This window comes from Neofelis nebulosa, chromosome 7 (assembly GCF_028018385.1).
Source record: "Neofelis nebulosa isolate mNeoNeb1 chromosome 7, mNeoNeb1.pri, whole genome shotgun sequence".
NCBI classification, from domain to species: Eukaryota; Metazoa; Chordata; class Mammalia; order Carnivora; family Felidae; genus Neofelis; species Neofelis nebulosa.
The window spans coordinates 1,690,730-1,703,354 of record NC_080788.1 but is presented as its reverse complement, the minus strand read 5'-3'; positions in this window follow the sequence as shown (position 1 = coordinate 1,703,354).

The following is a 12,625-nucleotide window of genomic DNA, read 5'->3' as shown; positions in this document are numbered from 1 at the left end:
TAAAAATCATTTCATCTTCGCTGTACACCCGTGGATGACTATCCTTTTTGCGAGGGTTCCTCCCCAACTGCCTTTTCATTTTATGTCCTTTACGGCCGTCAGCACCGAGAACCATTTTGTTACTGTTTAAGGAGGCAGGAGCGAAAGGAGTTTTGTTGTATAAATTACATTCGGTCGGTAATCCGCCAAAAGCACATAGTGATCCGTCCTCGGATTGTCTTTAACGTGAAGGTTTTCGGCTGGTTTCTTCTTAGCACCTTCTCCGCAGAGACACCAACCCTGTGAGCTGTCGCTCTGCTGGAGGTTTGCACCCCCTGGGGGCCGCGCCACCAAGGGAGGCCGGCGGTGCAGGGCAGGAGGGGAAGGAGACCTCGGGAAAGAGCGCACATGAAGCAGGGTCCCCCCTGGAGCTCGGTGCCCGGCTGCCCTTGGGAAGCCCTCAGGTACCCTGGAGAGTCCGTGAGTCGCCCCTGGTTTCTGCGCCTTCTCGGTCTTGCGTGGGCTCCGCAAGCTCACAGACGGCGTCAGGCTCCCGTGGGCACCGCCCCCACCGCTTCTCTAGCCCCCTTCTCCCTGGGTGACTTCAGCGGCTCCCAGGACCCTGGAACTGGAAGTGTGTTAATGACCCCCAAATCCTTGCGTCCCGATGTCCAGCCGCGACGCCTCTCCTGAGCCACGGACCCACCGGATTGCCCCCCGTGAGTGTCCCGTCCACGCGTCACCCGCGCCGTGCCCCAGGCAGACCTGCTCCTCCCCACCAAACGTGCCCTCCTTTCTTGGGTGTCATTGCAGCACGAGTGTCCCTGACCGACGTGACCCTCCAGTGTCCCGATGCCCTTGCCACTGGCCACTGTGCCTCTGCTCCCTGAGTCCTCTCGTCCACCGCCTGCTCCTCTCCACCCAGTGGTCTCTGCCTTGTCTGGGTCCTGAGCGTGTGTCACCGGCTACGGGCACATCCTACCCCACCTCCATCACGCTGGTCTTCTCCCGCCCGGATTCGCCCCTGCTTCCGGAATGTTCTTTCCAGAATGCAGATGTGACTGCGTGGGTGCCTTGCTTCAAGCCCCCTGCAAACAGGATAAGGTCTTGCCTCGGTCCCCGGCTGCGGGACGCTGGTTTCTGCCGAGCTGCTCGCAGCCCCCGCACCTTGCCCATCCCCGGGCCCAGCTCTCCGCCTGGCTGTCTCTCTGGGCAAATTCCACACAGCCTGGAGTGTCAGCTCCGTCACCGTCTCATCTGGGAGGCTTTCCAGCCCAGCCCGTGTCCCCGTCTGTCCGCACACGGCACACCATCCCGTCACTGTCACTGCCATGAGCGACTTGAAGGCGGGTCTTCCCCGTGGGAACTTCCGAGCTTCACAGGAGGCGTCGCAGGCGAGGGGGTCCCTCACCCACGAGGGGCGTTGGCGGGGTGCACGGCGGCCGCAGAGGGAGGGGACGCCCCTGCCACCCACCAGCGGCCTCGCCCAGCCCAGCAGCCTGTCTGAGCGTCAGCCTCTCGGCCCGACAGCAGGTGCCAGACGAAGGGCTTCCTGCCTCTGCTGCGTCCCACTGGGGAACCCGAGGCATGTCGAGGGGCGCGACGGGTGTCCTCTGGGAGCCCCCGTGACCACGGTCAGCGGTGACACCGAAACCCTGCCCATGGGTCGTGGTGAAGAGAGCTGAAAAATGTTTGCATGACTCGTGTCCCCGTGTGAATTTAAAAAAAGTCTAAACAGCATCTCACCTATGTGTTTTGGAGTCAGACGGTCCTGGATTTTAATTCCGACTCTGCTGCGTTGGCTGTGAGGCCTGTCGAGTCCTGGGTGTTGGACACCAGGGGACACCGTGACACCGAGGTGACAGGAGGTGTACCTTTTACTGCCGGCCACGCGAGGGTACAGCGAATACCGTTTCCCTCAAACATGCCTGTATCCCCTCAGAGTCCTTGACAGTCCCTGTTGTCTGTTTTGTTTTCCGGTGGCTTCTCTCTCTGTCTCGCCCGCATCCCAGCCTGGGACGTCCCTGGGGCCAGCACCTGACTCTCCTCTGCCCCTGGCACCCGCTCCTGCGAGGCCCGCAGTCCTCCTCGGGAGGGCCTCCTTCTGGGCCCGTTAAAAACCCACATGGCCCAGGTCTGCGTGCTTGGCTATCGTTGCTTCAAACTCACGACCGGGGAAACGTGCCAAAGCCCGAGCTGGCGCTTTCGCTGCCAGGGACCCCAGCGGCTTTCCTGTCTGCACGCACCGTCCGGAGCCTGGAGGGGCCCCGGGCAGGCGGCCTGCGGCCCTGTGCTGGGGACCCACGGGCCGGCCGTGCACACCAGCACAAGCCCTCGGGGTACAAGCCCTCACTGGTGTGGGCGGGAGCCAGCAGGCTGGCAGGGAGGGGACGGGGCCAGAGAGGGCAGGGGCTGGGACCGGGCCCCTCTGTCTGGGGTTCTGAGTCCCTGTATCCTGCCGGCCCCTCTACTTGTGGGAAAAGGGGTGCAGGCATCTCCCCTAGAGGGTCCACGCCAGTGGCCCCAAGCTCCCTGTGGTGGGGGGGACCCCTGAGCAGGTGGCCCTGTACTGGCGAGCAGCTCTCAAGCAGTGAGGAGGCAGCACAGGCCACGTGGCCTCCAGACCACTTTCCGGAGCCCTGGTGCTTTCTCGGGGCCACCGGGCACGGTCCCCATAATGACACGGGGACATACCTCTGACCACCAGCCCCTCCATCCCAGGACCAAGTGCCAAGAGGGGGGCTCAACTCCGGGGACTGGGCTTTCCCTCCTCCAGGCCCCGAGAGCTTGTGTTTTCCCCGCCCGTGACATTTTTCGTTACATATGTGATAGTTCAAATGACTCGAGAAATGGGAAGTGGGAAGAGAAGGTTCTGGAAACCCCCCTCCCCCGAGCTTTTCTAATGCCAGCGCGGCGTTAGGAGCTGTCTGTGGCAGGCGCGGAGGCAGGGGCTCCGGGGGTGGCAGAGGAGGGGGGTTTCCTTTGGAAGTCACCTTCATTAGAACGATTAGAACGAGGTCACGAAGACACTCCAATGCAACTGAGCTTCTGTTGTTAACAAAACATTCGTGCCCGGGAGGAATTTTCGTACCTGCAAGATGGGGCAGCGTGGACGGCCGCCGGGCGCCCCCAACTCGTCACTAGCGTCTGACCGGTTGCCCCTCTCATTCCGTCTCGCTCGGCACCTCGCGTTCCCTTTGCTAAAGTGGAAGCAGTCCTGAGGGGAGGGGCGCCCGAGGGGCTCAGTCAGTTAAGTGTCTGGCTCCGGTCACCATCTCACGGTTTGTGGGACTGAGCCCCACGTCGGGCTCTGCGCTGACCCCGAGGAACCTGCTTGGGGTTCTCTCTCTCCCCCTCCCTCTCTGTCCTTCCCCTGCTGGCTCTCCGTGTCTTTGGGGAGCTGGGAGAAAATCTGGAAATGTTCTTCTGGTCCACGTGGGGAGGGGGTTACAGGTGGAAGGACAGGTCCAGAGAGGAAAAGGGGCCCAGGAAGCCCGAGCTTGCGCCGGGCCTAGCGTCCGGGTCCGAGCGTTCCCTCCGGGCGGTCAGGACCCTGAGCTGCCATGTGCCGCTGGGAGGGAGGAAGGTGTCGGGGGAACTCGGGGGCACCCCCAGTCCTTAGAGCGTGGGGGAGCACCTCGCACCGACAGGGGGTCCTCCTGCTGAGAATCGCCTGTGCTTCCCTGAGGACTGGGGTCATGTTTCCAAGCAGGCGGGACGTCACTGCAGCCCGGGCCCCTCTCTCTGCCGGGTCGGGTCCCTGCTGGAGGCGGCAGGTGCCTCTGTGAAGGGGGGACATCCAGTCTCCTTTACAGATCCGGTCACTGGTGACACGATGGTGGCTTCTGACTCAGGCCAGGGCGCGGGGAGTCCCCACCACGTGGGGACTGAGGGACACAGCGTTCCAGAAGCCTTTGGGCATGAAGGGCCTGATGGGAGTGATTCTTGGCCTTTCTTGCCGCTGGAGCGGCGTCCTGAGGGCGGGGGGAGGCAGTGCCAGAATGTGCCGGCCCGGTGAGGGTGTGAACGGGGGCGGGGGGAGGGGAGCCCGGGCGTGAACGGAGGGGCAGGCAGGAGCCCGGGCCTGGTGAGGGTGTCCATGTGTCCAGCGGCCCTCAGTATTTCATCCTTAGTTTGACGATCAACCACAGCAGTTCATGGCGCTCCCCTCCTACGGCCAAGATCGGGACGGTGAGGTCACAGGGATCGTGGACATAGAGGTCACAAGGATCACGGCGTGGGGTCACAGGGATCGAGGACAGCGCAGTCACAGAGAAGTTGGCAAAGTGCAGACACCGTCAATCCCTCCATCCCAGTGTCCTCACAACCTGGCTTGTGCCTCAGGTCCCCTCGGGTCCCAGGCGGCAGCACCAGCAGGGGTCGCCCGTGACTGTTTGTGAGGTTGTTGCTGACGTTCTGGTCACGGGCATTTTCCTCTTGCAGTCGGTTGGTTCACAGTCAGGCTCCAGCACATTCACAGGGGCTGTGTGTGTGTAAGTGCAGGTGTGTGTGTGTGTGTGTGTGTCAGTGTGATGCGTCAGTGCATGTATGTGTGAGCACGAGCGTGTGCGTGTATACGTGCATGTGAGCGAGTGTAAGCGTGATGCGGAAGCACGTGTATGTGTGGTGTGGGTGCATCGTGTGCACGTGTGTGCGCGTCTATGTGCAAGTATTGAGCGTGCGTGTATGTGTGTGTGTATGTATGTGAGTGTGCGTGTGTGATGTGTAGGTGCGCGTGTGTGTGCATGTGTGGGAGCACGTGAGCGTGTGCCCCGAGGCGTGTGTGAGCAGAGGGGGAGCAATCCCGAAACCAAAGCCTGCCTTCAGCGACTCTCGGTAACGAGACCTCGTTTCCGCCCCCCCTTTCTCCTTCCCCCGCAACCGGTACGTCCTTCACGAGCTCAGATGGACGTGAGCCTGCAGCTCCGCCGACAGGCGTGAGTCCGAAAGAACGCCGGCAGGGACTCGGCAGATACTTGCACACCCACGTGCACACCAGCGTTTCCCGCTACAGCCAGAAGGCGCACGCGAGGTGCCGTGCACCGACAAGCCAGGGGATCCGCAAAATGCGGTTTACACACGGGATGAAATACCGCGTAGCCTTGAAAGGGAAGGCGGTTGTGACACAGGAGACGGCCCGGATGAACCTCGAGGACACCGCGCTCGGGACGTGAGCCGCGGTTCACGTACACGAGGCGGGCTAGCGCCGCTCGCTCACGGGGACGGGGGGGTGGGGTGGGGAGGGGGCATGGTGGCTGCCGGGCCCGGGTGGGGGCGGGGAGCTATCATTTAGTGGCTCAGAGTGATCGTTGCACAGGACGATGAAAGCGTTCAGGGGGCGGGCGGTGGGGATGGTGGCTCGAGAGCGTGGATGTGGTCACTGCCAGTGAACGTACGATCACGAGCGGTCACTGTGGGACATTCTGCGTGACGTGTGCGTGAGCACACGTACACACACACACACACACACACACATACACACACACAAGTCAAATGGGCCGTGTGCACCAAAACCTCGCCGAAGCGCGGTTCGTTCCGGCAAACCCCAAGGCAAGGCACCGTTGACTGCCCCTTCGGCTCCTGGCTCTGAAGGTTGGTAAGACAAGGGTTTGACACGAGGCCGCAGTGTGACCCTCACCTGTGCCCGGTGACTCACGGGCCTCGTGCCGTGGCAGGAAGCGCGGAAGGGAGCCCCTCTGAGGCCGCAAGGCCGGTCCGCGCTCTTCTGAAGACACCCGGTGCCGACCGTCCCCGAGAGCTCCGCCTCGTCGTCCCAAGGGGGCCTCGGCTTTCTGGGCCCATGCCCGACGGCGTGGCGCCCGGTAGGACGAGGGGCCACGGCCGAGATTTGCGTGTGCGAGAGGCGCCTGGCCCAGGCTGTGGCAGCTACTGAGGTCGTGCTGGACTCGAACTCCCTCGGGGGACCCCCACCCCCTGCTCTTGCTCGCGCTCCTTGTCTGCCTGGCCGAGCGCCTTCGAGGCAGTAAGGTGGCAGCCCGCACCGTGTGGTTGGGTGACCGTGGCCAGGAGGGTGCGGGCGGAGCCCCGTCGGGGGACCGTTGCAGGTCTAGGCAGGATGTGACGGGGGTGGGACGAGACTCGGCCTCCTCGGGTTGGGACACGTCTCGGAGGCAGCGCTGTCAGGACACGCCGCCGGGTGACACGTCGGGACGTGCCGTCAGGTGGACGTGGCGCGTGTGTAAAACAGAGCGGATGGGCACGGTCCCGGGCTCTGTGCTCGGTGGATGGCGACGCCATTTCCTGAGATGGGGACACGAGGGAGGAGTGGGCTGGGCTGGGGGCACGCGGGGAATCAGAAGTTTGGTTCTGGACACGTGAAATCTGGGATGCCCGCTCACCATGTGGGTGGAGAGGCCAGGCAGGCAGGTGGGCCTGGGGGCCCGGGTTCACGGGAAGCACGTGGGAGAGGCACACTGAGCGGGAAGATGGCCCAGAGCTCCGCACGTCCTAGATCAGGCCCGGAGCGGGGAGCGGGGAGGGCGCCCAGTGGCTTTGCCTCGGGGGCAGAGCTTAAGGGCGGGGGTTGCCAGATGGTCCCACCCACACCACGATGATGGCACCCACCCTGGGAAGTGTGGTCCCGTGACCCAGAAGAGCAGAGGTCGGGGGGGACCATCCCACGCCGGGAAGGGAGGAACACCGAGCCTCACCGCATCTCGGAAAACCTGTGTCCTGACTTCTTTCAGGAATGTTCTCGGCGACACCACAGCCTGAGTTCTCCTGATGGCGTCGTGATGGGGGAGACACGTTTGTTTGAAACCTGTTCATAAAAAACCACAATTTTGACTTTTGACAAAAAGAAGAATTGATCGAAAAACCCCTGGAACCAAGGACTTGAGGGCGACGAGGACACTCCGTCCCTGTCACCCCTCCTCCCTGCGTGTGGGTTCTGTTCGTGCTCGCCGACTTCCTCTCCCGGGTGACACAGCCCGTGCGGCCCCGTTGTCGGAGCCTGGGCGCCGGGGAGGGCCGTGTCGGCCGCACCGCGTTTCAGCGCTTAAAGCCTCGAGGGAGGGCTCCAGTTGTGCGGAGGTCAAGTGCCTGCCCCATCCGTCAGCCGTACTCAGGGTTTGGAGGGTTTGCGGCCGAGCACGTACCTCCAGCCGGGACCGTGTGATGGGGGCTGTGGAGCGGACGACCCCTCAGAATAAAAGGGAAGTGCTGCTGGACAAAACGATACATGTTCCTACAAAACCAGGTCAATAAAGACCCGTCTTTTCTTGACCCGGGGAGGGACCTCCTTCACGGCGGACACAACGCTTCGATTATTTGGCAAATACTCACTCCCCTCCCGCTGCAGGAGGGGCCGTGTGATCCGCACCGTCCAGGGTGGCGGAGGCTTGAAGCCCGTTTCCGTGGTGGGCTCATGCCCTCGTGCGTCGGCCTTCTCCAGCAGTGGCACACGGGCCACTCGTCCCTCAGGGACGGGAGACGCCGGAGCGGGGCCGTCCCAGCCGCGTGCACATCTGGCACCGGGGTCGGCTCACCGTCTGCCCAGCTGCGCTCACACCCGCGGGCACGCGGAGTCCCCATCGGAGCGCTGCACGGGGCCGGGGGGCTCCTTACGCAACAGCATTACCGCAGGGGAGCCAGCTGACACGGCTGCCGCGGCTTCCTGTCCCAGCCTCAGCCCCACAGGCTCTCTGGGGCTCAAGTTCACCCTCTTCTCTTTCCCTGATGCCCCTTTGGAGCCACGGACGCGGCCCGTGTCCTCCTCCAAACCCCGCACGTCTGCCGCTCGGGGTCTCCTGACTGCTCCTCGTCGGTCACTGTGTGGTCCTGGCTCGGGCCTCATCGTCTGTGCCCGACGTGACCTCAGCGGCCGCGGTTAGGTTCCAGAACTTGTAAAGAACTGTTCAACTCGGTAAAGAGAGCAATTTGAGTTTTTAGGAGACGGACACGTGCTTTGAACGGATGCTTCGTGAAAAGAAGGTACAGAAACGGCCAGTGAACACACAGAGGTGTTAAAACCACAATGAGGTGTCACTCCAGACCCACCAGAAGGATAACATTACAAGGACGGACCACACGAGTGTTGGCCGGGAGGCGGGGCGCCCGGGGCCCCGCGTGTGGCGGGGCTGGGGCACGGTGGAACGGTCACTTCGGCACATGCTGCGGCGGTTTCCAATGAGTTTGAGCTTATCCGTACAGAACGCCGCAGCCAGAACGAGCCGCTTACCGCACGGCCCCCCGCAATCCCACCGCTAGATGTTTCCCTGGGAGAGACGAACACTCAGTCCGCTAGGAAGACTTGGCGTGCAGCGGTTTTTAGCAGCTTTATTCATGACCTCCCAAACCGCCGGGCGGAGAACGGATAAACCCCTCGAGGTAGATCCACACGACGGAACGTATCGCTCAGTAATAAAGAGGAACAAACTTGATTTTCTCAACCGCGTGCACGACCGAAGCCGTTCATGAGCGCCAGAAGCCAGGCGTGTGCGCTGACTGATGTCCTGTTTGTGGGATTTCAGGCCAGGGAAAAGGAGCCCCCCGTGACATCCAGCAGACCAGTGGCGGCCCGTGGCCAGAAAGGGGGCGTAGGGGACCGGCCACAAAGGGGCACGAAGAGACGCTTCGGGGTGGTCGAAACGCTTCGTGCGCTGACGGGGATGTTGACACCGGTGAGAACTCACTGAAGTACACGCTTCAAGTGGATGGATTTTTATGTCTGGAAATCCTCCCTCAATAGCGCTGATGAACAGCCTGTTTTCCCGTCTTCCTCAGTAATCAGTCCTGCAGAGATAGTACCTCCTAGATCACAGATCTGACCGTGTCTCTCCCCTGCGTAAACCTCCTGAGGTTCAGGGGCGCCCGGGTGGCTCAGTCGGTTGAGTGTCCGACTTCGGCTCAGGTCACGATCTCACAGTTTATGAGTTCAAGCCCCGCGTCGGGCTCTGTGCTGACGGCTCGGAGCCTGGAGCCCGCTTCGGATTCTGTGTCTCCCTCTCTCTCTGCCCCCCCCCCCCCCGCTCACACTCTTTCCCCTAAAAATAAATAAAAAACATTTAAAAACATTTTTAACAACCTCCCAAGGTTCCTCTTCCTTTTCGACCCATTCCAAGCTCCCCGAGCTGCCGTGGCCTCGGATCCGCATGTTCTCTTGGCGTGGCTGAGAGCTGGGCCAGCTGGGTCGGGATGCACGTCTGTCCTCCCCCCTGGCTGTGCTCAGGCTCGGCCCGACGGTCCTGTATTCGTCCCCAGGAGCCAGCTTGAAGCTGGCCTTCTCTCGGGGACGCCCCTGGCCCCCCGCTGAACTTCAGGTCCTGTTGTGCTGTGCCAGTGTCCCTGACGCTCTGTGGCAGAAACATCTGGGGGTTTGGGAGACTCTTGCACCGCGAGCGCCTGCTAACAGCACCACCCCCGGATGCCGCGCGGGGCCCCGCCCGTGGCAGGTGCTCAGCGAGCTCGGGGAGCGTCGGCCGAGGCAGCGGCTTCGGGGTGTTCTGAGCTCTTGCTCCGCACAGAGCGCTGCCCTCGGGCGCCGCGGTCTCACCTGCTGTCACCGAACACACTTCTGCTTCCTCCCTTTCTGTTTTAGATCAGCTGTCCCATCCCGAGCAGGGAAAGTCCGAGGCCTTCTGCCACACTCACTCGACGCTCCCATTCAGACGGGCTCTTCTCCTGCGTACCTTCCCCCACGATGACATTCGGGGAGAGAAGACTGCTTCCACTTTGCTGGGTGGAACTTGGTGCCAGAACCGATGTAGCTTCAGCCGTGACATCAGCGTCGGGACAATCCTCAGCGTGGCCGGCCGTGGTAGTGACAGAGCGCCGTGAGCAGGGCAACGGGTATCCAAGTAAGACGCAGACGGGGAAGGAGAGGCTGGTCCGGGCGCGCACCTGAGCGCACAGGTGCGAAGGACAGACTGGCGCAGTGCTCCAGGTGGCACACAGGCATTCTGTCTTATGTGGGACCATTCGTAATTTTAACCTCCCCCTGGCCTTCCCCCCCTCCTCTTCCATCCCCTTTGTGACCTCTACAACCGTAGTTGAAAGTCCAACCCCAGGAGCCACGTCTGTGGACGCCTCTCTCCAGCCCTCCGTGCCTCCCAGCTCCCTTCCTTCCCAGCTCCGTGTTTTCTCCAGCACCCACCTAGGCCTTTCTCCCAAACACAACAGGAGACTTGGGGGGGAGGGTCCTACCCGCTTATTTCCCTCACAGAACTTCCTGGAAATTTGTCTCCCTGGATGGAAAACAAGCTCCCACCAGGAGCCTCGTCACATTGGGACAGTGGCTTTTCTTTTGTTTTTTCTTTTTTTTTAATTAAAAAAAAATTTTTTTTAATGTTTATTTATTTTTGAGAGAGACAGAGACAGAATGTGAGTGGGTTAGGGGCAGAAAGAGGAGACACAGAATCCGAAACAGGCTCCAGGCTCCTAGCACAGAGCTAGGGTTCGAACTCGCAGACCATGAGATCATGACCTGAGCCGAAGTCAGACGCTCAACTGACGGAGCCCCCGGGCACCCGAGGACAGTAGCTTTTCTTGACTGGGAGCAGACTGGCCTTTGTTGTTTTCTGATGGTTGAGGCGTGGCCCCAGCAGACGGACGGAGGCAGATGTCCTGTGGTGCACATGCCCCTGCCCTTGTGTTGAAGACCGGTGCTCTCTGGAGAGGCAGCTCCCGCCACGGCTCTCGGGAAGGGGATGCAGCTTGACTCTCTCCGGCGCTAAGAGTAAGCCAGGGCTGGGGGCTCCCCCGAGCCACCTCCTGGAGCAGCCAAAACCCCAGCAGTTTCCCCCACAGGTTCCGCCTTTGGGGAAAAGAGAAGTCGACCTCAGCAGCCTGTGCCTGAGGTCACGCACTGGGGCCCCGTCCTGGAGCTTGGGTTCCCCGGGCCACTCGCCAGCCAGGATAACCTCAGGGCTCTTCCCTCCTGCCCCCCATCGAACCCCGCCGGAACAGGAGGGGACTGATGACACAGTGGGAGGCATGAGATCCAGGCCACCTTGTCTCCGGGGGGTTGTGACCCAGGGGGTTCGCAGCCCTGCGGTGGCCTGGTGGGAGCGGGGCTGGGCAGGGTGGCTCCGGACTGCCTCCTGGATCCCTCCCAGGTCAGTTTCCTCTCTGCCAGGCTGCTGTGAGGACCACGCCGACTACACTGTGCGACCGTGTACGTCCGTGTGGGACCGTGTACGTCCGTGATCTTGCACGTGCGGCCCACATCGTGCCGGCTTAGAACATCCTGCCTGTCCTCTGACGCTCCTCTTAGCAGTAAAAGTGGCCTGCGTTTCCTCTCCTTGAATCGGTGTGGGCTCGTGACTACCCATCCCGTAGGACAGAAATGGCGTCTCTGAGCTCTCGGCTGGGTGACGAACGGCCCGTCACATCCTGCACCTGTCGCTGGAGCCCCTGAGCCGCCTCGAGACACGTGTGAGCCCTCTGAGGTCGCCATGCCGGAGAGACCACACGGACAGACCCTGAGACTGCAGCCAGCCCGGCTTTCACACTCGTGAGGGAAACACTGGTTCAGGCCCCCAAGATCTGGGGTCTGGCCTGGGAAGCAGCGGATGGGCTGGAACCCGCTTGTGGAGATACGGTGACGTAGGTAAACACAGCAGAGAGATACGAGGGAGTTCCCATGCAGGGATGTGGCAACAATTGCAATCCCACAGCCTAACGCTCTTTGCAAACGGAAGAGGTGGTTGGTTGTTAAGGTGACTCACGCTCTTCCGATTGTTCTCAAACACTAATACTTCCCTCAGCCGAAGCCAAGGCGCCATGCTTCTCCGGTGGAAGCTTCCGGACAAGACGTGTACAGAGAAGGCCTTGGTCAGGCCACGGACGCTTGTCCGGTGCGGACAGATGTAGGAAACCACCGCCCCTGGGCCCACAGCAGATCAGTGGGATACAGGTGCGTTTCCAGAACTGGTGCTCGTTGTGTGTCCACGAACCTGGCTCCTCGCCTTAGGGTGGGCTCCAGGAAGGGTGATTATTTCCTCCCGCTGCTCCTTTCGCGGCCTCCACCCTCGCCTACTTTCTCCTACACCAAAACCTCCCTGCGGGCACAAATCTTGATCTGTAGCACCTAACACGGGGCGTGGATGCTTGTGGAATAACTGGGCCCCACTCATTCTGGCCCACTCCCTCGGTGCGCTCCGAGCAGACCCCCAATTTCATGCAAGATTCTGCGTGCGGACAGAGCGGCTCAGGGGACTGTTCGCTGGCCCCTGGTGAGTGCAGACCCGGACTGGGGTGGCATTGAGAGAGGTCACCGTCCTCTGGGTTCGCACCTAGCCCGGGGCCAGCTGCTCGTCCCTTCCACCCACCTCGGTCCCCCTGCACTTTCCAAAACAAGAAGTCATTCTCTTTGGTAGAGACTCTGTCTTTCTCTCTCCCACCTGTTCTTGCCTGGAAACTCTGAAATAAAGTAAACACGGTGCAATTTTTAAGAGCCTTTACGGCAACACCTTTGTGGATGCAGATCGGGCAGATGGAGCCCTGAATTCGGCTGGCCCCCGGGGTGATATAAATGCCCCTCATTTATTCACCGAAGACCGACTGCCCGCCTCCCGGGTGCGGCTGGGGCACTGGCGCGAGAGAGAAAGTGAGCCCTGGCCTTGCAATGCCTAACTGTGGTTCTTACAGCACACGCTTACACTGCTTTTCCGGAAATACTCGCGAC